The sequence below is a fragment of the Notolabrus celidotus genome, chromosome 14 (assembly GCF_009762535.1).
Source record: "Notolabrus celidotus isolate fNotCel1 chromosome 14, fNotCel1.pri, whole genome shotgun sequence".
NCBI classification, from domain to species: Eukaryota; Metazoa; Chordata; class Actinopteri; order Labriformes; family Labridae; genus Notolabrus; species Notolabrus celidotus.
In genome coordinates this window covers 8280469-8303622 of record NC_048285.1, presented here as the reverse complement: position 1 = coordinate 8303622, position 23154 = coordinate 8280469, and the positions used below count along the sequence as shown (strand labels likewise).

Genomic DNA, 23154 nt, shown 5'->3' with positions numbered 1-23154 from the left:
GCTGCTGCTGCTGCTTCACGTTTGTGACTTCACTTTACAAAGAAGGATTGAAACCTCACTCAGAGGAGGATTATTTTAATGATGTTTGGCTCTGAACAGAGTGAATGTTGTTCTGATGTTGTTATTTAGACAGAGAGGTGATCGTCAGGGTGGAAGTACATTGAAAGGTAGAATATATGTTTACATGTGGTGTGCAGGGTTGTGTTTTCATGCCTGCTCTTTCAGTGGAATGGTGTGTCTGATTGTGTGATTATCCTGCAGACACTGCATTCTGTGTTATAGTTTTGATTGCGTGTCACAGTGGGTTGCAGCTGGATAAAAAAAATATGCTGGTTGGCTAACATGTTGGAGTGATTTAGGGGTCATTTTTTTGCTCATTGTATCTTCATAAGTAATAATTTGTTTGTTCATCAATCTTTTTTACAAACCTACATGTTTATTTATGAGAGTGATAGTTAAAATAAGATATATTTTTTATAAGCTACTATTATATCAGGGCTATCAAACTACTGTATGTGTTATGCATCTCAGAAGTTTTATAGAAAGCTGACAACTTCATCTCTTGCTCATGAAATGTATTCTACAAGAGAGTTACATGATCCTTAATATTTAAAATCCCTTGTTTAAAAAGATATGTGTTAGGGAAGCTTTTATTGGATAGAATAAAAGAGTGTGTTGGGACTACACTCGGGTCACTTATGTACAGCAATGCATTGTCTAACCTCAGCCTTTAAAACTGTGGTGATTATTATCTCTCAAGCTTTTGACTAAACAAATCACTCGTTGTCATCCCAACAATCCCCCTAAAACAATAAGAAAAAAAGAAATGCCAAAACACTGATATTTTATTTTCTTCCTTTCCTCAGGCATTAAATGTAAAACAATGCTCATTCTGATTAAAGCAATTAAATGGACCAAGTCTCTCTTTAACCAAGATTTACTTTTAAAGACAAAGCAGCATAACAGATGTGACAAATGAGATGTAACTGTGTCAAGTCTGAAAGTAATGAAGCGCTGAAGCAGTGATATATCACTAGAGAGAGACACAGAGAGGGAAAGGAGGGGAAGGGAGAGGAGGGGGAACACCAGAGACATTTAAGACGCAGAGGAAGAAACAAAAAGGAGGGTGCTAAAATAGAGCTCAGCGCAGGCTGCATTAAATCCACTCTGGAAATACTGACTGTCTGTCTTAATCTGTTTTATTGCTCTTTTATTCTCCATCTTTGAGCAATTGAGGTGTAGATTTAAGAACAATGACTGGTATTGAAAACTTGTAGTTTATTTGTGAATTCTTAAAATACAGTTCTGTGCTGTATTTAAGTGTTTTCTCCTTCTGTGCTGCTCCTCCATCACTGTGATAATCATGATGAGGATCTGGATACATATCCCAATTCAGGAGTGACAGTATGCTCTATTGCAATATACTTGGGAATCCCTCCCAGGTATTGTTGATGTGAGGGAAACACTGAGTGTGACCTGCATTTGTATTTCCCGCTGACTCTCTCTGCTGAGCAGAGGCCTGAATGCTTGTGAGTTCTTTTTGTGTGGTGAGAGGAGTTGGATGAGAGGAGAGTCAGATAGCTGAGCTTGTGCTGCCAACTAGAGGTCAGAGGCTTAACTACAACACAAAATCCCTGTCGGCATGTAAAGTATTGATCAAATATTGATACAGCCCTTCAATTAATCGATACAGTATCACATCCTGAAACATTGAGATATTTTGGTGTGTCAATATTTTCTTCCACACCAAATAATGGATGTATTTTATTCAGTGTATTTGTGCTCCTTTGAGTCTGTGTGCCTGTGTAAGCATCTCTGTCCTCTCATTATTTTTTCTCTGTGTGGTGCAGAACAGACACACTCACACGCTCGAAACACAAAGTCGGCTTTGTTGTTTATTATTTGCCTGAATAGTCCTTGCTGAGAAAAAACAAAAATTAAGGCCTGAATGAAATATCCCATTGATAATTTTCACATTACATACTGTTATTGTACTGTTCATTGAAACTATCAGGCAGTGCTGATCTTAAAAGTTATACTAAACATGATTAGGACTGTTTCCAGTCTGTTCTAATCTTTTAACTTATCCAACATGATGAAAGAAAACACAAAACGTGTTCTGGTTGAAGTTTTAATGAGAAATCACATAAAGTTTGGAGATAAATTAGAAGAATCTCCTACATTTATCACCAAATTCAGAATTCAATCTCTCCATATGCAAAAAAAAGGTCTTTGAAAATGTATTGGATTAATGTCACATGGAGGGTTTTTTGTGTATTTTGAAGTCTCACAGATTATTTTTATGATTACCTTTACTCTTAAATGTCAACCCTTGAAGCTCTGAAACGAAACCCTTCTGAATACTGAATACTTCATACTACTATTAGTTAAGTTTCTGTGGCCAAGGCAAGTGTCATCAGATGTGACAAATTCAGTGTGACTCCTGCTGCAGGCTGTGACGCAGGTACAAAGTAATGAAACTATCTGGCAACTGCTGTTTTAAACCCTCATAAACAAGGAGAGTGAGAGTCCATGCAGTTCTCCATGGGGCATGGAGAAAGGAGCAGCAGCAACATCAGTACATTATTTTATTCATTTTGTGATCAAAATGTTCTGCTTTTCTTCCGTCAGAAGAGCCATAAATTGTTTTGAAGAAAGCAGAGTTTAAAATTAAGTGTCATATGTGGCAATAAATCTGAACACAGGAAGATATGGAGAGGTTTATAGACTAGAAACGAAACGGGTCCCACTGCCCTCTAATTCATCATCAGGAGGGGGAAAAAAACAGTTTTATGGAATGAGGACCGTTAGAAAGATAGGAAAGTTTAAAGTTCCTGAACAGTGGTGCATTGCCTTTAGTGCACTTTTGATTCCTCAATGGATGTTTTCTCTGACATGGTGACTCATCTAAGGTTGGATCTCCTGGATACAGGTGTAACTTTAAGGCAATTAAATTATGTTAAACTGAAAGGTGTTTTACTCTTTAACAGTATTAAAGCCATTAGGTCTGTTTTTTTCTGATGTTATAAAATGATGAAACATGAGAGGCAGAGAATCTTTGAGAGAGTCTGGCCTCTTCTCAGAGTTTGATGTCTGGATGAATTTGATCCTAGTTTGATTTGCTACAGGAGCCATAGGTTTGTGGTTCAGTGACATGTTCTCTTCTTTTCAGTTTTGCTCCGATTTTCTGTTCTGGCTTCTTGAACAAATCTTGATAATCACTTGCAGTTATTTATATGGTAATTCACAGAGAGTCACTTCTCATGCCCTTGGGAATCAGCACAATGGAAATGAGATTTGCTCTGTGACTGTGTGTACAGTATGTGTGTGGGTGAGCAGGCACACACTTGATCCAAATTCAAATTATGCTAATATTTGGCAGACTCTGTGGAAAATTGTAAGTACTATGAAGCCTCAGTAACACTTGCTTTGTCATGCAGAAATCAGACTGATGATCTGTGTGGCTGTGTGGGGTCTTATTTTCATGAACCTAAGATTCTGTGTATTTTAAAAAACTCAAACTTCTTCTTTTGTCTTTGTTTATTGTGTTTTACTTCTTTACTTTACAACCTTTCAAATCTTTCTCAGCAGTCTTTACTATTTCAGATAACTTGGTAAATCATGAATTAGGTTACTTCCTGCTAAATGACTGGAAGTATCCAGTCTTAGCCTCCTGTTACCACCAAACTTTGGCTTGAATTTTCAACATATTTTTGGTGTAGATAAAGGAATATTCTGTGTTTTAATTTACATTGTGATCCTTGTAGAGCACACTGGGCGCTTATCTTATCTTATTAACAGTGCTGATTCATCAGCAGAGGATATATGTTAACTGCACAAGCTGAAGAAAAAAACTGAGTTATGCATTTGACACCTTGTGGCAAGCCTACCCCTCCATTTTGTTATATTTTCTATTCAAAAATGACTAGCACAACTCTAGAACAGAGGGGCAGCTATTTGTATGAGTCATTGCTTCATTAGATGCCTACAGACTGGATTGAATATTATCCATGAATGTTTCTTTAGACAGATGAGCTGAACGTCCCCGTGATTGACATACATGGGGGAGAGAATTAACATGATGTATTTTTTAATTGTTATTGTCTCGTCTTTGTGGCAAAAAGGTCATTGACAAAGATTTATTGTAATATGTTTGTTAATGAAATTAATGCTGTCCTATACTCGCAAGCAAACAAAGCAAGAGAGGGAAGACCTCCAACACCTTCCTCTTGAAGAATTTCAGTGCATAAAATCAGCATAGCTCATAATGTAGAACATTAATCACAGCTACAGTTTAGTCAGAGTACAGAAACAGTTTGGGCAGAAAATTAACTTTAAATGAGGACGACCATGGTCAGCAGCTTTTAACCTTAAGTTCTGATGAAGAGTTGAGCTGAGTGGAGTCTGTAAGGTGAATATGAATTGGTAAAACTTGATAAAGAAAAAAACCCTTTTAGAAAGAAGATTGATTCCCTTGAGAGAACAACATATCAAATGCTGAGCACGGGCTGCAGAACCAACAGTGAAGTCAGATCAGATCAGCTGAGAGCAACTTTTTAGAATGTCTGATTTTATCATTTATATATTTATTTTAGTGGAATGTTATCTTTAAGCAGATGAATCAGCAGCATGTGAAAACTGACGGGACGTGTTCAGGAATCTAAAGCAAGACATATATCAAAGGAGGTTGATGATATACCACACCGTGCACTGTGTTAAATGTAAAGACGTTTACATGAATACCAAAGCAGGACTCTTTATGTTGCACTGCTGCTCCCCAGGCTGACTGCAGCTTATAGTTAAGTATTTTACATGATAAGTTGATGCTCTTACAGGACTCATCCAATTAGGACAAATAACAATTACATTCTACTGAGAGAGGGGAAACACTGACTGTGTTTCAAATCTCATCACAGATCCCTTAATGAACTCTCAGTCTCAAAGCACTAATGAGATGTTTCAACTCTGCTGGGGTGATAAGATGTTTCAGACCTCTCAGCTATCCAGTGAAAAATGACACACTCTTCTTCACTTCCACTCTTATGAATGCAGATAATACATTTATTTATACACATTATATTTATGATTCGGTTTTTTTGTATAAAAAATGTACAAGTTGCAATATCGTAATAAGAGCAGTAGTCTTGCTTTCCTATGCACTTTTCACCATTTCACTGATGATTAAAATCAGTTTTTTCTTGACACTGTAAAGGTATGAATTTATGCAGAGCCGCACTTTGTGAAGGTGTGTTAGCACGCAGCAGGAGACAGCTTATGTGCACACTGAAATGTTTCATGACATATAAATTGTTTCTGATGATAACACCATGATATTTAGAGTAATGAGTCATGAATGAGTCATCTAATCAGCAGGATTAAAGGGTTGTTATTACAGAGCATGCTGTGATCTGACTCTGTTAAAACACATTTACTTATAGGATGTGCTTTCAATAATAAATGCGCATAATGAGCACAGAGGGATCCAAATGAGACACAGATACATTTTGTTAATACTGCACAACTAATACACATGAGGAATATCTGTGAGGCTGGCATATCGTGCTGTTTCCACTGAGTGTATGCAATGCACAAGGTGACTTGATCTCTTAGCTTACCTGGAGAACTTAAAGAATCTGACAGGAGTGGAGAGAGGTCCAGTGTAGATAGATGGTTGGGAAATTAACTACAAGTCAGTGATTGAAAAAAATAAAAACAACAACTTGACAACTTATCAGTTTAGGCTACAGTTGTGCTCATAAGTTTACATACCCTGGCAGAATGTATGGTTTATTGAGTAGTTTCCGTTGTCTTTATGATATAAAAAGAGTTAACACAGTTGTTAGATAAAAATTTTGCTTCACCCAACCACTAACCATGAGTGAAAAAACATGTTTTCTCGTATCATTCATATTCTCTGAAAAATGGCCAAAAAAATCACAAAGTCTGCTAGGGTATGTAAACTTATGAGCACAACTGTATGTTGAACCCTAAACTTCAGTATACACTTTACGATTGCTGTCAAATTGTATGACACATAATGGATAACACTAGTTGTGACTGGGTTACTCCTGATGGTATGCGCAGAGCTGCTTTCTCCTGACAGCCTTGTTATATTTGGTTATTCTCCATTCAGTCAAAAAGTTAAAGGCCTCAGCTTAGTTTGGTGTGGGCTGACAAATAACAGTTATGACCTCCCTCATATGAGTCTGTCATTGTGAAGCACTTTGGAACTTGTTTTTGAAAAGTGCTTTATAAAAAAGTGTTAGATTATCTAACACATTCAGCACACACAGCCACTCCAAATCAGTGAAAAGCCATTTTTAAGCTTTCAATTGAACTTTAAAACCATTATCAGTAGCCACTAGCAGTAAGAGAACAACAGCTGTTTAGTATTCTGTGCTGTAGCTGACTGCTAAGCGTCTTCCTTTTGTTACCCAAGATACTGAATTTCTTATATCTGCTAGAGACAAAGTGTATTTGTGTTCTCCGTCTACTGGTGTTGTATATCTGGGACCAGCAGTGAGCTCTTTCCTGCTCACTTCTTTGACTTTCGCATTTCAGAAAAAAACAGAAACCATTAGCAAGCATGAAAAGAGAGAAAGACATGCAGAGATAACTCGCATTTAACACTGTCGAAACATAGCACTGTGAGTTTAAGTCCCTGACGCTATGGATAATGTGACTACTCTGCAGAAATGTATGGATTCAAAAGTAAAATTCCCTAAAGGGGTTTTATTGAACACATTCTCCTGTTTCTCTGACTAAGATGACAATTACATTCAACATCAACACACATGCAGTCATTATTCATCTGATCGGTTTTGGGAAATTCAGCCTGAATATGTGGAGATACCATGAAGTATCTGAGGCAGCAGCCTCTAACAGTGACTAGTAATTATAGCAGAAAGTTTTCTCCAATGATTACTAAAAGTAAGAGATTAAAATACATACTATGCTTTATGTTGCTGCTACAGTTTGGAGGTGTATAACCAGTGATGCAGAGTTAACAAACAGAGTCACAATGACAGTAAAATACACACACTTCAGATCATTAACCTCTGTTGAGGGCGCTCTGTTGCTCTAACTGTGTTGCCTTTGTTGAAATATGTCTTCCAGTATTGACAAATGATGAATTTTAGTCAAAGCAGTTCAATAATCTCTAAGAGGAGAGTAAAGCTGTTTATCTTCAGAAAGGTGTCATACCAGCTCACCCAGGCTTATCCTCAGCGCTCCAGCTGTACGGTTCTTCATTTCATGTATGCATTCTAATCGGACTCAGGAAAGAAATACCAACCTTCACCATCATCCCTACAACCGTTATTAAGCCAAGGAGGTACATCATTAAACATATCATAAATGGAAAAGCAAGCTGTGTTTAGGAGTGCAGGCTCTGGTTTTAAGTATAAATGCAGTTATGGGACTGATACATTTACACAAACCATCCATTTCATTCATTGTAGATAATTCATGCAACCCATAAGCAACTCTAAAAATCACACCATTGTCCTGCTGCTACTTGTACAAGAACTACAGAATGAGTGGAGAGTCGAGATATGTTAAAGAACAGAGAAGGAGAGAGAAGAAATAGAATCGTTTTTCATTCTTAACATGTAATAACAAGCTAACATGGAGGCATGTCTCATGAGTCCAGAAACAATGAAAACAACCTCTTCAGAGACTTTATGGAATCAGTCTGTGGCTACAGCAACATAAACAGAAGGAGAAATGAATGTCGGCGGCTTTGCACACAGATTAGCGTACACAATTCAAGTTGAGTTATAATCATGATGGTGTGATTGTTTCCCCTCTGCAGCTGAATAAACTGAATGTAAAGGCAGCACTTAACGTGATGGCTGTTTATGCAAAGTAATAATATGTTTTGACTTAAAAACATTGGTTTTACGAGGGTCCAACTTCTGATTGGAAACAATATTGTGGAAACATTGAGTTTCAATTAAAGGTGACATATTCCGCTTTTTTTCATCAATATATATTGGTCTAAGAGGTCCCCAAAACATGTCGATAAAGTTTATGCTCAAAAAAACACTTCGAAATCAGATTTTGGCATGCCTGAAAAACCCTCTTTTTCAGCCTTGGTCAGAACAGGCTGTTTTCTCTCTGACCACGCCCCCTCAGGAGGTGGATGTGGCCTCGGCTCTCCAGCACGTTGATCTAATGTTTACATGTTGGCTGAATATACACAGCTGCTAACAGATCGCGTTACTTCAACCCTCTGAATTTGATCCAGAATCTGATCCTGATGGAGAGGCGCCTGCAGCAGGACCTTTCTGAGCGATTGGTCACAGATTTAGTGTTTCTTGTTGTTTTATTTATCAGTATGTCAACGTGTGTCTTGGTACACAGCTACGAACATGTTGCTATGTGGCTATGCTAACTAGCACTAGCACTTTTCCATGAAAAATTTAAATTATCCACTAGATCTTCAAATCTGCAGACGTGGGGAGTAAAACTGACCTTTGTGTTTATTAAGACAGCCTACAACTAGAAAGCCTCCCTTCTAAGCTTCTTGTTAGCACACATGCGGCAGGGAATGAAAAACAGAGGAGGAGTTGAGTTGTATTTTATAGTCTATAGGCTGAACAAGCTCCGAGCTCTGACTTCCGTTAAAGACCGGATATTGTTGTGACGTATGAAAAACATGGAAAACTGAAACAAATCTTTTCAGCACACATTTACAGAAAGGTGGAGAAATCAAAAACAGGGCCAGAACGGATTTGTTTTTCATTTTCGGGGGGTTTGTAGACATGCTAGGGACACATATTTCAGGTAGAGAACCATTAAAAAGTCGATTCTGCATGATATGTCACCTTTAAACATTAAAACCTGATAGTAATACAAATGCAGCCTTCCCCATCTCTGGGCTCAGTAATCTCTTCAGTGAGGAACTTTATGTTGCTCTGTAATGGGTTTTGAGTCTTGTAAATGAAAGGTTATTGCCCCAGAATGACCTTTGACCTCATTACTAATTATTAGTGGAGTTAAAGCATCTTGAACAAAAAAGTTGAACTCCTCCAGGACTCTTATTTCTCATGTACAGTCCAGCCTCTCTTCATTTCCTGAGTTTCTCAAACTGCTGTGCTGCAGGACTCTGCAGACTAACTGACACAGACAGCTCTACCACAGCTCTAATGTATCTGTGAAATGAAACTGTGGTCCCATTTAAACATCCTCTACAGTTCAGCAGCACTGAGGAGAGGAAGTGAATAAATTTGCCTCTGTCTGAGGGAATAGACGGTTCATATCTTGTCCTTTATGTCCTCTTTGAGACAGCAGAGATTTCTACACATAGACCTGTTGAATCTAGTTCATGTAGAGATGAAGAGCTTCACAAAGGAGCAAAAACAACAGCAAAAGAGCATCATCATGGTGGAATAAAATGTCAATAACAGCAAAGGTGTACTTTAAAGTGTTGATTGATACTTTCACCAGCAGCACTTTAACAGCTTTCTGTTGTTTTTGTCATCTCTCTCTAGTCAGAGAGCCTGTGAATAATGTTCAGTATTTAGCACCTGAATCATAATGTGGTCCTCAACACTGAATTAATGTTGAATTAGACTCCTCCTGAGAACATAATCATCACCCACACCTACTTACCCCCTATGATCTTCCACACTTATCTGCATTATGTGTGGTTGTGAGGGGGGTCATTCTGTCTGTGTTTTGGTGTCAGGAGAGGCTTCAGTGAGATGTAATGCAAAGGGAGACTGAGAAAGGCATGGCAGGTGGGAGAGGAGAGGAAACCTTGGATAAGTCTGGGAGTCTGCCTGGCGAGGTTGCATGTGTTTTTCTGTTTTGTAGCATTTTTTGCATGCATGATTTGATTAGTCAGTGGGTTCGGCCGCTCTGTAAATAGAGTTGTCCTACAGACGGTTGTGTTCACCAGCACAGGGTGTGGAGGTGTTCTTTTGTGAGATGACTCGCTGTTGGACTTGTAGAAGCAGAGGTGTTTCTGTACTCTCTCTCAATAGAAGCGGAGGCTCACACTGTGTAAATGTGAATGACTGACAGGCACACGTCTCTCTGAGCATTGTCTGACATGCCTTTCTTGCTGATACTGCCGCCTTGTGGAGAGCCATGACTTTTGGTTCTGTGGGGTTAGACTCCCAGAGAACCAAAAGTCCACATCATGTAAATACATCTTAGAGTGTTCTTGCTCACGAGGAGAGGAGAGGAGAGGAGAGGAGAGGAGAGGAGAGGAGAGGAGAAGAGAGGAGACTGCTTTAAATTGTCAGGTTGAATCTTAACCAGTATAAAAAAAAACTTCAAACTCAACCTGAGTTCCGGCATTGTCGACAGAATTTATCTGACAGCTCGTGTCCACACATTTGAAGGGAAGGGATTTTGATAGGAGGATGTATTTGACACCAATTTATTATAGTACCTTTAAGGAAACATGTATAGCAGTGGATTTGGACAAGGTATAATATAAACTTAATTTTTAAGAATTCACCATCATGTGTTTCATATTGGGCTAAATGTTGGGGCATATGTGTATGTGTGTGTTTGTGAAATGGTCACCCAGAATGAAATCCACAAGAGTCTGACTGAACCATCTGCTGCCTCTTAAAATTGGCTCCTTTTTCTCAACACCAGAAGGTCACACACACTCGTCTATGAAAACAGAAAAATGCAAAACCAGGCAGAGGAGGAAACTGAAATCTATGGGTTTCTTTTTGGTGGTCTTTGGTTTTAGTGTTGGTTAATGATATGAGACACAATAGGTCAGCAGGATATCAACAGTTCAGTAATCTTCTAAAAAGCGAACTTGCTGTCTTTGAATGTGTCTAACTGAACAGGTCATTTACTAGTAACTCTGAAGCAAAGTCACACACCTACACCGATACACAATCACACACAGACTTATTAAAGGGTGCTCAGCTGGCTGGCATAAAGATCAGCACTGATCTGGCTGACTGACATTAACAGAATCGAGTCATGGCAAAGGACAAGGAGCAGTCTGTCACAGCCGCAGAGGCCAGAGCGAGAACAGTGAGGGAGCAAAGAGACATAATCTGTCCCAAAGGAGAGACACAAGACTGGCACAGACAGTAAAGGAGGCTTAATATGCCAACCTGGCACTGAGGGGCTGAGAGAGGGAGAGAGAGAAAGGGATGAGCCTTTAGGTTTATAGCTGATGTGTTTTATGCATAATTTCAAAGTGATTCTACATAACTCTCTATTCTCTCTATTCTGTGATTATCTGCATTAATTATGAAATACTGCTCTGATTTTCCTCTGGCATCTTGCCCAGAAGGAGAATGTACAAGTCTTTGATAATAATTTGAGGAATTTTGATATTTTTTGCTGTACATTCAGATATCTGCATCATTTAATCTACAGATACAGCTGTCTAGTTGCTGAGGACATAACAGAAGAACATAAAAGTGACTTAACTAAAATCAGAAGCATAACCTCTCTCAGTACTCAGACACATACAGGAACACGTTCAACCAAACTGTTGAATGTCTGTAGGAACACATTTATCTCTGAATCTCTGTCATTTGTGTCAAAGGTCATATGTTTCAAGTTGTCTGAGTGAGTCCAGTTGTTCCTCTTCAGTATTTCAGTATTTCTGGTAAACAGACTGATTCAGTGAATTCACTCTGAATCATTTCAGGCCGCATTTGTTGTTTGAAAACAAACATCAAGTGAAAGTGAGCAGCTCCATAAAGAACAGATGATTTGTTTGGGTGTTAGAGGTGGGTGTAAAATTTAGGTGTGATAACATGGTTTCAGCTGTGAAGACAAATATGCATGAGGAGACGTGTGAATTTGTCCAGTTTCTCACCAAACATGATTTTATCAGTATGGGTTCACCTCTTATTCTGTGAAAGAATTTGGTATATAAGAGTGTGATATATCTCACATTATCAGTATGGAAGTTTTTGAAGTCTGAGGATTGTACAAAATTTATATCGTCCTCATCTGTCTCTATTTAGTGAAGCAAAGTTAAAAACTGTCTTCAGTTTTATCTAACACTGAGAAACAGAGAGGTGTGAGGCTGTTTGCTGCACCAAAGCAAGTCTTTCACCATCAGAATCCAGAGAGAGAGAGCTAGGAAACATTTCTCTTTTCAGATATCCATCAAGTTCACACCGTATAGTTGAGAAAGGAGGGAGGCCGGTACTGTATTCTGGTCATAGACAAGAACAGTGTTTCAGATGAGTGCCTTCCATACAGCACAGAGTAGACCCTGGGCACTCTGTTCCCATAAAAGTAGAGATTCTTCTTCTGCAATGTTAACGCTTTTTTCCAGTCTTTAGAGGTTAGAGAGACAAGAGGAGGCTGCACAAAATAATGTCTGACAACTTGTAGTTTTCCTGGAGATCAATATTGTCCTGAGGGCAGCAGAGCTCCATGTTGCCTCTGAGAAAGAGTGGCATTATCTGATTGTTGGTCCAACACTGAGACACAAATAGGCAGCCAGTCTGGCAGTGATAATAAAACTTTGTTCAGTTTGCAAAAACTATTTGACCCTTTAGGTCCATCACTATCTTGTTATTGTAGATTCTCAGAGACATCTGAATCTACTGGAAGAGAGTGTCTCACAAGTTCTATTACTACACTATGTTAGGATCGGCAAGTGCTAGGGTTAGTGAGTAACACTAGTTTGCCGTTTGCTAAAGGAGCAGATGGAATCTGATGGCAGATTGTCTGATGACTTCAGATGTGTGTCAGTGTGGATCTCATTTAATAGAACTGTTCAAATGCTGCTTCTCTCCTTGCATGGACAGCAGAACCAGTAAAGCTGAGGGCCTGAGCCGAACCACTTTTAAGATACGATAAGATATACTTTATTTGTCCCCCGTTGGGGGAAATTTCTTTTGTTACAGCAGCTTACACCACGGGACAGGGGAATACAACAATGTACTAGTTTAAAAATATAATAACAGTAACAATAGCAATGACAAGGGTAAAATAAAATAAAATAAAATAAGATAAAAATAAGATAAAATAAAATAAAATAGAATAAAATAAAATAAAATAAAATAAAATAGAATAAAATAGAATAGAATAAAATAGAATAAAATAAAATAAAGTAAAAATAAAATAAAATATGGCAACTATTACAGATATATACACACTATGTACACTTCTATCTGATAAATAGATAGGTAAGTTACTGCACGATAAAAATTGCACCAGGTTATTTAAATACAAACATACACAGTATGAAGAACAGTGCGATTCAGATGGATACAGTAGTTATTTGTGAATGTGCCAAGTCACATAGTAACTTCCATGTAGTGTAATGAAAGATGAGAACAGATGATTAACGGGACACAGCAGTGCTGGTGTTAAACAGTCTGATTGCAGATGGGATGAAGGACCTGTGGTAGCGCTCCATCCTGCAGGGTGGGAGTCTCAGTCTGCTGCTGAAGGAGCTGCTCAGGGACCCCACAGTCTCATGCAGGGGGTGAGAGGGATTGTCCATGATGGATATCAGCTTGGCTAACATCCTCCTCTCACCCACCTCCTCTATGGAGTCCAGAGGACAGCCCAGGACAGAACTGGCCCTCCTGACCAGTCTGTTAAGTCTTTTCCTTTCCCCCCAGCAGACCATTGCATAAAAGAAAGCAGACGCTACCACAGTGTCATAAAATGTCCGTAACAGAGTCCTGCACACTCCGAAGGACCTCAGTCTTCTCAGCAGGTGCAGACAACTTTGGCCCTTCTTGTACAGGACGTTGGTGTTGTGTGACCAGTCCACTTTATTGTTGAGGTAAACACCCAGGTATTTGTAGGTCTCCACCCTCTCGATGTCCAATCCCTGGATGTTCACCGGTGCAGTCTGGGGTGTTTTCCTGCGGAAGTCGATCACCATCTCCTTGGTCTTGCTGGTATTGAGCTGAAGGTGGTTTAGCTCACACCAGTCGACAAAGTCCATGATGACCTCCCTGCACTCCAGCTCGTCCCCCTCAGACACACACCCGACGATGGCTGTGTCATCGGAGAACTTCTGGAGGTGACAGCTCCCAGAGTTGTAGCTGAAGTCCGAGGTGTACAGAGTGAAGAGGAAGTGGTGCTCCTATGCTGCAGACCATCGTGGCAGACACACAGTCCTGGAGCCTGAGGTAGTCTGTAGTCCATGCAGCCAGGTGACAGTCCACGCCAGCCCTCTCCAGCTTCCCTCGGAGCAGAGAAGGTTGGATTGTGTTGAAGGCACTGGAGAAGTCAAAGAACATGACTCTCACAGTGCAGCCAGGGTTCTCCAGGTGGGACAGGGATCTGTGAAACAGGTAGATGACAGCATCATCTACCCCAATGTCCGGCTGGTAAGCAAACTGCAGGGGGTCCATGTTTGTGCTCACCAGTGGGCGGAGGTTTTTGAGGATGATCCTCTCCATGGTCTTCATCAGGTGAGAGGTGAGGGCCACAGGTCTGAAGTGGTTGGGCTCCCCGGGGTGCAGGGTCTTTGGGACTGGAACCACGCAGGAAGTTTTCCACAGAGACGGAACCCTCTCCAGACTCAGGCTCAGGTTGAAGATGTGCAGAAACACCTCACAGAGCTGGTCTGCACAGTCCTTCAGGAGTCTGGAGCTAATGCCATCTGGACCTGTAGCTTTCTTTGGCTTGATCTTCTTCAGCTCACTTCTCACCTGGTTAGCAGTGATGGAGAGGACAGGACTGGAGGAGGAGGGGAGGGGGGTGGGGGGTAGAAGAGGGCTAGGGTGGCGTGACTGGAGTGCTGGCTGGTGGGTGCTCAGATGGGTGGGAGAGGGAGTAGGGCCGGAATCAAACCTATTAAAAAACAGATTCAGTTCATTGGCCCTCTCCCGGTCTCCAGCTTCAGAGCTCCTGCCATGGTCTTTGCTGTGGCCTGAGATGTTTTTCAGGCCTCTCCAGACCTCCCTTGCGTTGTTCTGCCATAGCTGTTCTTCCATCCTCGTCCTGTAGTGGGCTTTTCCCTCCCTGATCTTCTTCTTGAGCTCTTTCTGAACCCTCCTCAGCTCCTCGCTGTCCCCAGCTCTAAAAAACCCTCTTCTTCTCCAGCAGCAGGGCTTTCAGTCACCCAGGGTTTGTTGTTGGAGTAACACTGTACCTTCCTGGTGGGTACAGTGTTCTCAACACAAAAGTTAATGTAGTCCGTGATGCAGTGGGTCAAACTGTCGATGTCCTCTCCATGTGGGTCACACAGAACTTCCCAGTCTGTGGTTTTAAAGCAGTCCTGCAGCGCTTCAGTGGCCTCCTTAGACCACTTCTTTACATACCTGATGGTGGGGGGTTGTTTCTTCACCATAGGTATGTAAATGGGCTGCAGTCTCACCAGGTTGTGGTCTGAGCGGCCCAGCAGGGGGAAGGGTAAAGAGCTGTATGCATTCTTGGTGTTTGCATACAGTAAGTCCAAAGTTTTATTGTCCCTTGTGTAGCAGTCCACATACTGTGTGAATGTGGGCAGCGTGGCAGACAGGGTGGCATGATTAAAGTCTCCAGATATGAGGATGAGGGACTGGGGATGCAATGTTTGCAGCTGGGAGACCACACTTTGTATGTGTTCACAGGCTGCAGCAGCATCAGCCGAGGGGGGGATGTAGACAGTAATCACAATGACCTGTGAAAACTCCCTTGGTAGATAATATGGCCGAGTGCTGACCGCTACAAGTTTGACATCCTTAGTGCAGCGCTGCTCTTTAACACTAATGTGCCCAGGGTTGCACCATCTCTCATTCACATACATCGCTATCCCTCCTCCCTTCTTCTTACTGCTGTCTTTCACGCTCCGGTCCACTCTGACGAGATGGAAGCCATCCAAAGTTACGAGGGAGTCGGGTGCAAGATCGTGTAGCCACGTCTCCGTAAAGTGCATCGTACTGCACTCCCGATACTCCCTCTGCAGCCGGGTGAGCGCCGCCAGCTCCTCCATCTTATTAGAGAGGGACCTCACGTTCCCCATAATTAGAGACGGCATGCAGAGTTTGTACCGTCTTTTCTTCTCCCGACACTTCACTCCCGATTTTCAATATAAAAATATTGGGGGAAAGGCAAGGCAAGCAAGTTTACTTTCTGCGACAAGGCAATTCATAGTACTTCACATAAGACATTGCAATAATCGTGACAAAAGTCAGACAAATATGGTGAAAGAAGACATTAAAAAATCATTACAAGAAGACATTTAGTCAAACCACCTCTGCATTCGTGTTCATCTAGCTATCACTAATGGAATGGTCTGCTCACACACTAACTGTGAGCCTTTTAAAGTAAAAGAGGTTTTGAGTAGAGACCTTAATGTAGCTGCTGACCTGAAGCACATGATTATGAGTGCAGCAAGATGTTGGATGGTCAGTTTCCCATCTCCACACTGGCATTCACTCTGACAGTTTATGCACACAGTGGGAAATGTTGCCAGGTGTGATTCAGACATCTGTGATTAAATACAGCCTTTAACAGTACCATCAGCTTCTGCAGTAGTGAGTTTGTCTTGTGATTTTAAATAATGCTGTATATGAGATTGAACATATATATTCTTACCCCTATAGAGTTAGGCCTATCTGCGATTTAGTAATGATAGCACTGACTCTGCTGTGTGGAGGTGTTGTGTTAGAGACTTTGTGGTTGAGGACTGAGTATTTGATGTAAATTGGGTGTAATCCCTTTTTGCCCTTCTGTTTTAATGGAAACCACTTTTGATTTTGGCTGAGTATGAAGTAAAGGTTTGAATTGAAACAACTTTTCTTCCCCTGCTTCCTCTTCCTTCTTGATCATGCATCATTTATCTTTTTCAGACAGAAATGTTGTGCAGCACTATCATCAGTGGTGACTGCACAGTGGAGTGTTGGCCACTAGTGGAATTGTTCATGCATGGACCTATACATTGTGTCTCCTTGTTGTTATCCCCACAGTGCTTGAGGACAAGTGTTGTGCTCTGCTGAATGCCAGCTTACTCACAATTTCACTGATTTGGGGGGGTTCTTGGGTGTTTTCCCTTGAGCTTTTATTTATTTTTTCTGTCTAATCATGGAGACTGACAATTCATCCCATATGCTGCAAAATATATCTTCTTTTTTTGAATACCTGAACAGAATTTTTTTTTTCAATGTTTTATATGAAGTGGATTACAGCAGACTTTTTATTTATTTATGTCAAAATCATTGGAAAATGTAATCCAGTCACTTGTTAATAAACGTGTAGCTCTTAATAACAACATATTTGATTTAACATAATATTAATGTTCAGATGGTTTAGTTTGTAAAACACTTTCTTGTGTCAGAGCAGGAGAAGTACAGGTGTAAGTAATTAAGTTAAGGAGGGCTCAGCTCCACTGATAAGTCTGCTCATTAGTGATGTCATCAATTAAACCTGTGCTTCTTCACTTATGGCACAAAATACCGGCTTCATAAATCAGGATCTGATTCATTGTTTTACTTCACCTCTGCCATAATGTTTGATGAAAGTCGGAATATAACATTTCTTGTTTAACATTAAGGCACATCATTGTGTTACTTACATAATCATAACTTCTGGACTTTACTGCTTCAGTCAATTGAACTAAATGGAGTGGTTTTAAAACTGCAAGCAGCTATCAGGGAAAACACCTCAATAATGCAAACCAATGCAATCTTACAGACTGTTGGCACAAGCAACCAACATGCTAAACAGGCCATATATAGCTCAAGGGCTGACACAGATAAATCATTTCCCTTCAAGAGAATCTATGGAAAGGAAAGGTTGCTTGCAAGAAAAAAAGTGCTTTCCATAAAAAAAGAAATGGCAAAACATATTGCCTATCTCTGACGTAAATGTCAGCGAAAGCTTTAGGGCTTTGCATCTCTTTGAACACTCTAGCCCTCCATTAAAACTTCCTCATGATCTTCACTGAGCTTTGGGTGGTCTTCTGGTGGTGCCATTTCTGTGCTGATCGATTTGTCTGTTATCTCAAACATGACCTGTTCTTTAATGGATTGGGTTTACAGCTATGGCAATTTCCCTCAGTAAAGAAATCAACTGCAGGGTGTGAGCAATCATGCTGTACATTGCTCTGGATGATTGAGTGTGATGATTGTGTTGTTCATGCTCTGTCTTTGAATGAACCCAGGAAATACCTTTTGCAAGATATGTTTTAAAATATGTAACAAGTGCTGCCTTTGAATTTAAGTCCTAAGTTAAGGCTTTGTGTTATTGATACTGCATATTCATATTTTAAAAAAAAAACCTGAGGCTGAAACAATTGATCATAATTGACTTGTTAAGAGTGACTGGTGTTTGCTCAGAGCCTGAAGCAGTATTACATGGAAATGATCTATTCTATTGGAGTGTTTGTGTGCTCTTTTTTTTTCCTGTGTGAAGCTCTGTGTGTGTAGTGTTCCTGCAGATGCCTTACAAATACAATACATGCCAGCTGCACCCCACACATCTTTATGGGGAGTGTTTTCAGTATTGTTATGTAGTTGCTCTCAGCTGTGGCTGTGGCCAGCAGGACAGATATTTAGGTCTGCTGAACTCTCCTGTGTGTTACAAAATGAGATCTTGTACCACAGGGCACTATGTGAGGTTACAAGGTGATTTCACAGCACAATGCGACCCGACATGTCAGAGGATTGAGCTGTAGAGGCAGGGTGTAAAAGAGTAGGGGCAGCTATGAACAGAGGATACAGAAGGAATAACAGACTTGTGAGACGTGGTTTCAGTTGAACAGATGATTTTAATCATTAACTTTTCTTCAAATGAAGGTCCATCATTTGATATCTAATTATGATCCTGCCAAGGACCTTTACCGTATGAGCCTGTAAGATGACAGTGACAGGGCAACAAAGATTTCTACCAAGAGCATATTGTCCCCATTTTCACACAGCCATCACTCTCAAACATGGCTTTATTGGCTTAGCCACTGATCCTGTCAGCTCAGCTCACTGCAGGCTGCATGTTAATGCTCAGCCATGACAGACTGATTCAACCTTACAGGGCTTCCCTTGGACAGTTACAAGAGGAACCACACTCTGCAAGCACTTTTCTTCGTTGTCTTAGGCCACTACATCTTCTTATCATGACATGCACTAACTGGATTCTTACTGGAATGTGACCACCTATTGACCTGGAGCTGTAAGAACTGATAACAGGAGGTGTTCCATTATTTCTTAAAGTGTATCTGCAGCATAATGCAGCAGAGATAGCTTTCTAATTGCTTTTTCTTATTCACCTCCGTTTTAAATTGTGTGTTTATACTGGAAACAGCATCAACAGCAAATAATATATTATTTTATCATAACAAAACAGTTCTATATGAATGTACTGTAAGAGGGTAACTATCGTGCAGTCTTCTGTTACATCCTCACATGATGTGAACCAGCCCTCTGTCAGAGCCAGAGGGCTGGATCTGTTCCCTTGTGTCCTGCCAGTGTTTGGACCTCAGCCCTTTCTGTCTCTTTTCCATTTGAGTCCACAGACCGAAACACACGAACAGTTACCTTCAGAAAAAGGGTGTGTGGATGGGATCTTTCTTGTTGTTTTACTGAATTTCTGATAGATGTGTTATAATTTCTAGTTTGCCTGACTTGGTTAAATACTACAATTAGAATGTCAGAGAGGTTATAACTTATCCATTTGTACTAAAAGAAGCTCCTCTACACAAGCATGCAACAGCCTTTTTATTGCTGCCATGAAGTCATGTGAGGCAAACATGGCCAATAAAACATTCCACATGTGTCTGATGTGCCCTTCATGCAGGATGCTGTGAGTGCACCTCATCTGTGTCTTACCTTTGTCTTGTATTTAAAAAAGATCATATGTCATAGTATTTCTCCTGATACTCAGAGAGGAGATCTAATAATTCATGATGGAGGAGATATTGACAGGCAGAAGGTCTTACAGGATGTGAATGAGCCAAAAAGATGACTCCACAGTACTCAGCTCCTCTCTGCTATGAGTGATCGTTGTGTTGAGTAACTATAATCAGAACACGTTAGAAGAGAACACCTGCTGCAGAGGAGGCAGTCAGCCATTCCAGCTCACTGCCAGTTGAGTAAACTGGCTGTATTTTGTCAGCCAGTTTACAAAGTGTGCTCCAAACGGCAAATATAACAGAGACTGTAAAGCCATGTTTACTGACAGGACACAGCCAAGTTTGATGTGTCAACCTGGCCTGCAGCCTGTGGGGCAGAAAATAGTGGACATATTTTATTTGTCAAGCTCTGTAAAAGTCCCTGAATGTAACATGTGACTGTACTCCAGGGTTCACCTCAGCACAACAGACACACTGCTCTCAATGCAGACGTTCAGAATTTTGAATTGGCAACACCTAATTTGAACATAAAAGCAAGTATCCTTTTGGAAGCTTGCACAGTGATTGAGAGCTCCCAAAGTCCACCCTTTCAAGGAAGTATAACTCAAAATGTTCTTCAGAAGGGAGCACAGACCTGCTGCTTTGACTGTGTGCATGTGTGCCAGTGTGTGTTTGTGTGTGTGTCAGTGTGAGTCAGGTCCAGCATGCTACTGCAAAAGAGAGCAATCAGTCAACAGTAAAGGCCTGTGCCAATTAGCTCTGGCACTGCTCCCACAAACCACTCCCTCACCCCTCTCCTCTGCAGCTGAGCCTGCATCATGCCCTACCACCACACTTCTACTGACACTGACAAAAAATGTCTGAGAAACATTTTCTGCAGTTAAATTCAACAACAATAACACATCTCTTAGGCTGCTGTTAAGAAAAGTCACAAGTGATCAACAGCACCTTCTTAACCTCCTTCTCTGCTCCCATAAAGTCTCAAGAGCTCTTAAAGTGCTGCGCGTAATACATCTAGAATGATGCTCTGTGCTGAACACATCACCCTTCTCCACCTTGACTGCTGAATTCTTACTTAAGATGTTGTGTCATCCATTGTTTGTTAAACAAATCTGTGCTTCGCCTTCAATGTTTTCCAGTTCACTCCTCCAGCCTCTTGAACACTAGTGGTAGTGATATATTTATCATTGAGCGCAGCCATAAAGTCATATTTTCTCTCATTGAAACATACTACTTTAGTGTGGTTGGCTGTCTGATGAATTAAATAACTGTATCAGTACATTTCAAATATACAGTGGTAATACATTATTTTTAGACTGCAAGGGAACAAGACTGGAGGTCACCAAACTGCATACGTGCTGCATTGTTTTAGTGTTTTGAGATGATGACAGCATTTGATAGAATGAAATGAAGTATATAGTTGCAGATAAAAAAAAACAAAAAACAGTTTGACACATGGTTTGTGATCTTCATTTTCAAAGAGTATTTGTTCTGACAGGATTTGAGGAAGTGAACGAGCTAACAAGTCTGCAGAGACTCAACCAGAGAATCCTCAGGAGATCATCTGAGCTTTTCTGTTGAGCCTGTTCATGGAGTCTGACTGATCCTTACATCCACCAACATCACATCCACAAGTTTCATCTCAAATTAAATGTCAAGCATTTTGTATGCAAACTCGACAGATAAACTCTGTGTTGGAAATACATTTCATAGACTATCTTAGGTTACTGCATGGGTTTAGGCCTGAATGCACTGTGCAGACTATTTGTGTGTTGTTTTAAGGTAAGCAATTCTTATTCTACAGAGTCTGCCAGACATCCTCTTGTGTAAACTATAGTGGGATTTTGATCAGTGCATAGTCATAGTATAGTTATATCTTGATATGTTGGACACCAGCATTTTGAGTGGCTGTCAATCATCTTCCATCATCCTCTAACTCACCCATGAATACACACTGCAGCTGGTGGCTTTCTATTCACAGCAAAGGGACTTTTTCAATGGAGAGGTAGTGAAGTAGAAACAGTGTGTGCCTTAATTACTGTGTCTTTAATGTGAATTGATTTTATGTTCATAGATATAATCTTATGTGGTTTCCCTCGTCTGGGTATTTAAGTTCACCTCTTCTGGCAATGAGGTCCAGGGATAGAGACCAACACACTTTAATGGGATCCAGACCAGAAATGAATGCTGTGGTCTTTAAAACATTTGGCTCTGTCGGAGACAAACAGCTATCCCAGCAATGTTGAAGGAGAAGCTTACACAGTTATTGTGAGCATGCTCAAAGCAGCAGAGAGCACATGTTTAATGAGAACCAAACAGTCATAAATCAAAGCTGTCCACAGAGTCACAGGGAATCAGCTGGGGGTCTGATGTGATGGAAACCACTGGGATGGAGTCACTAGAAATAGACCGAGGAACTCTTAATTCAGGACAGCGACAACAGCAGAGGAAACTAGAGCTCCAAGAGACTTTAGCACCAGAGTACAGGAGACACAGAGTATCTGTACTTTTACTGTAAATGATGCACTTCTGCAGGTCACAGCTCATAGTTGAGAGAGTTTAGAAGTTAGATCAATACAGAACTTTTCAGGGCTGAATCATGATACTTGACGGATGGAAAGTCAAACAGAAAAGTTTGAGTTCTTTCTCAGACATGTAACATCTTACAGTTACTATCAGGAGTCAGACCAGCTCAGAGGACACTAACTCTGATGTCAGTGAAAGTGTTCTGGAAGATTTATGTCTGTTTTGGTGGATAGTCATGGCACTCAAGGGATGAATCCAAATGACTTATGCAATGGATTAATACACCTTTGTTTACACAGTTGTAGTGTGAGCTGTGTGTAGGAAAGGTTATGCTGATTTGAAGTCTCTCTCAGGCAGACGAGAAGAAGCTTCTGGCTTATTTCTCTTTATTAAATGAGATTTATTTAAACATAAAAAAGCTTTTGTTTGAACAGCAAGTATGCAAGCTAACAAGAATGAAACAGATAATGGACACATGGATATAAATTATCCATACTGCTTAAAAGTTCCTTCATCAATCTCAAGTAAAACTGATTATATTGATTCAATAATTTCAGAATAATTCTACCGTTAATATTTAATGTAAGATAGTTGTTTACTAATGCAGTGAGAGCAGCAGTGTGCTTTGTAGAGCTCTCCTTCTACAGTGAACCAAACTCTGAGCTCTGCTGCTGCTCTGTCTCTGTCCATGGTGCTGAAATGAACTGCTCAGTGGACTTAATGTGACAGTAGTGTTCCAAATGTAACTCATATAACTTACACATGTTTTCTCCACAGTTTGATCACATCATTTTAATTCAGTTTGCCTTATCATTAGCTTTAGTCATTTAAACTGCAACCAGAGGTTTGTCTAGTGGACAGAATCAGTGGGCAGAAAATCAACTAGAACT

General features: G+C 40.5%; 1 protein-coding gene across 6 annotated transcripts in view; it reads left to right on the top strand.

Moving 5' to 3' along the window:
- The window catches only part of lsamp (limbic system associated membrane protein), an 899933-nt gene that overhangs the window by 455884 nt on the left and 420895 nt on the right, over nucleotides 1-23154 (top strand). The window lies entirely within an intron of this gene.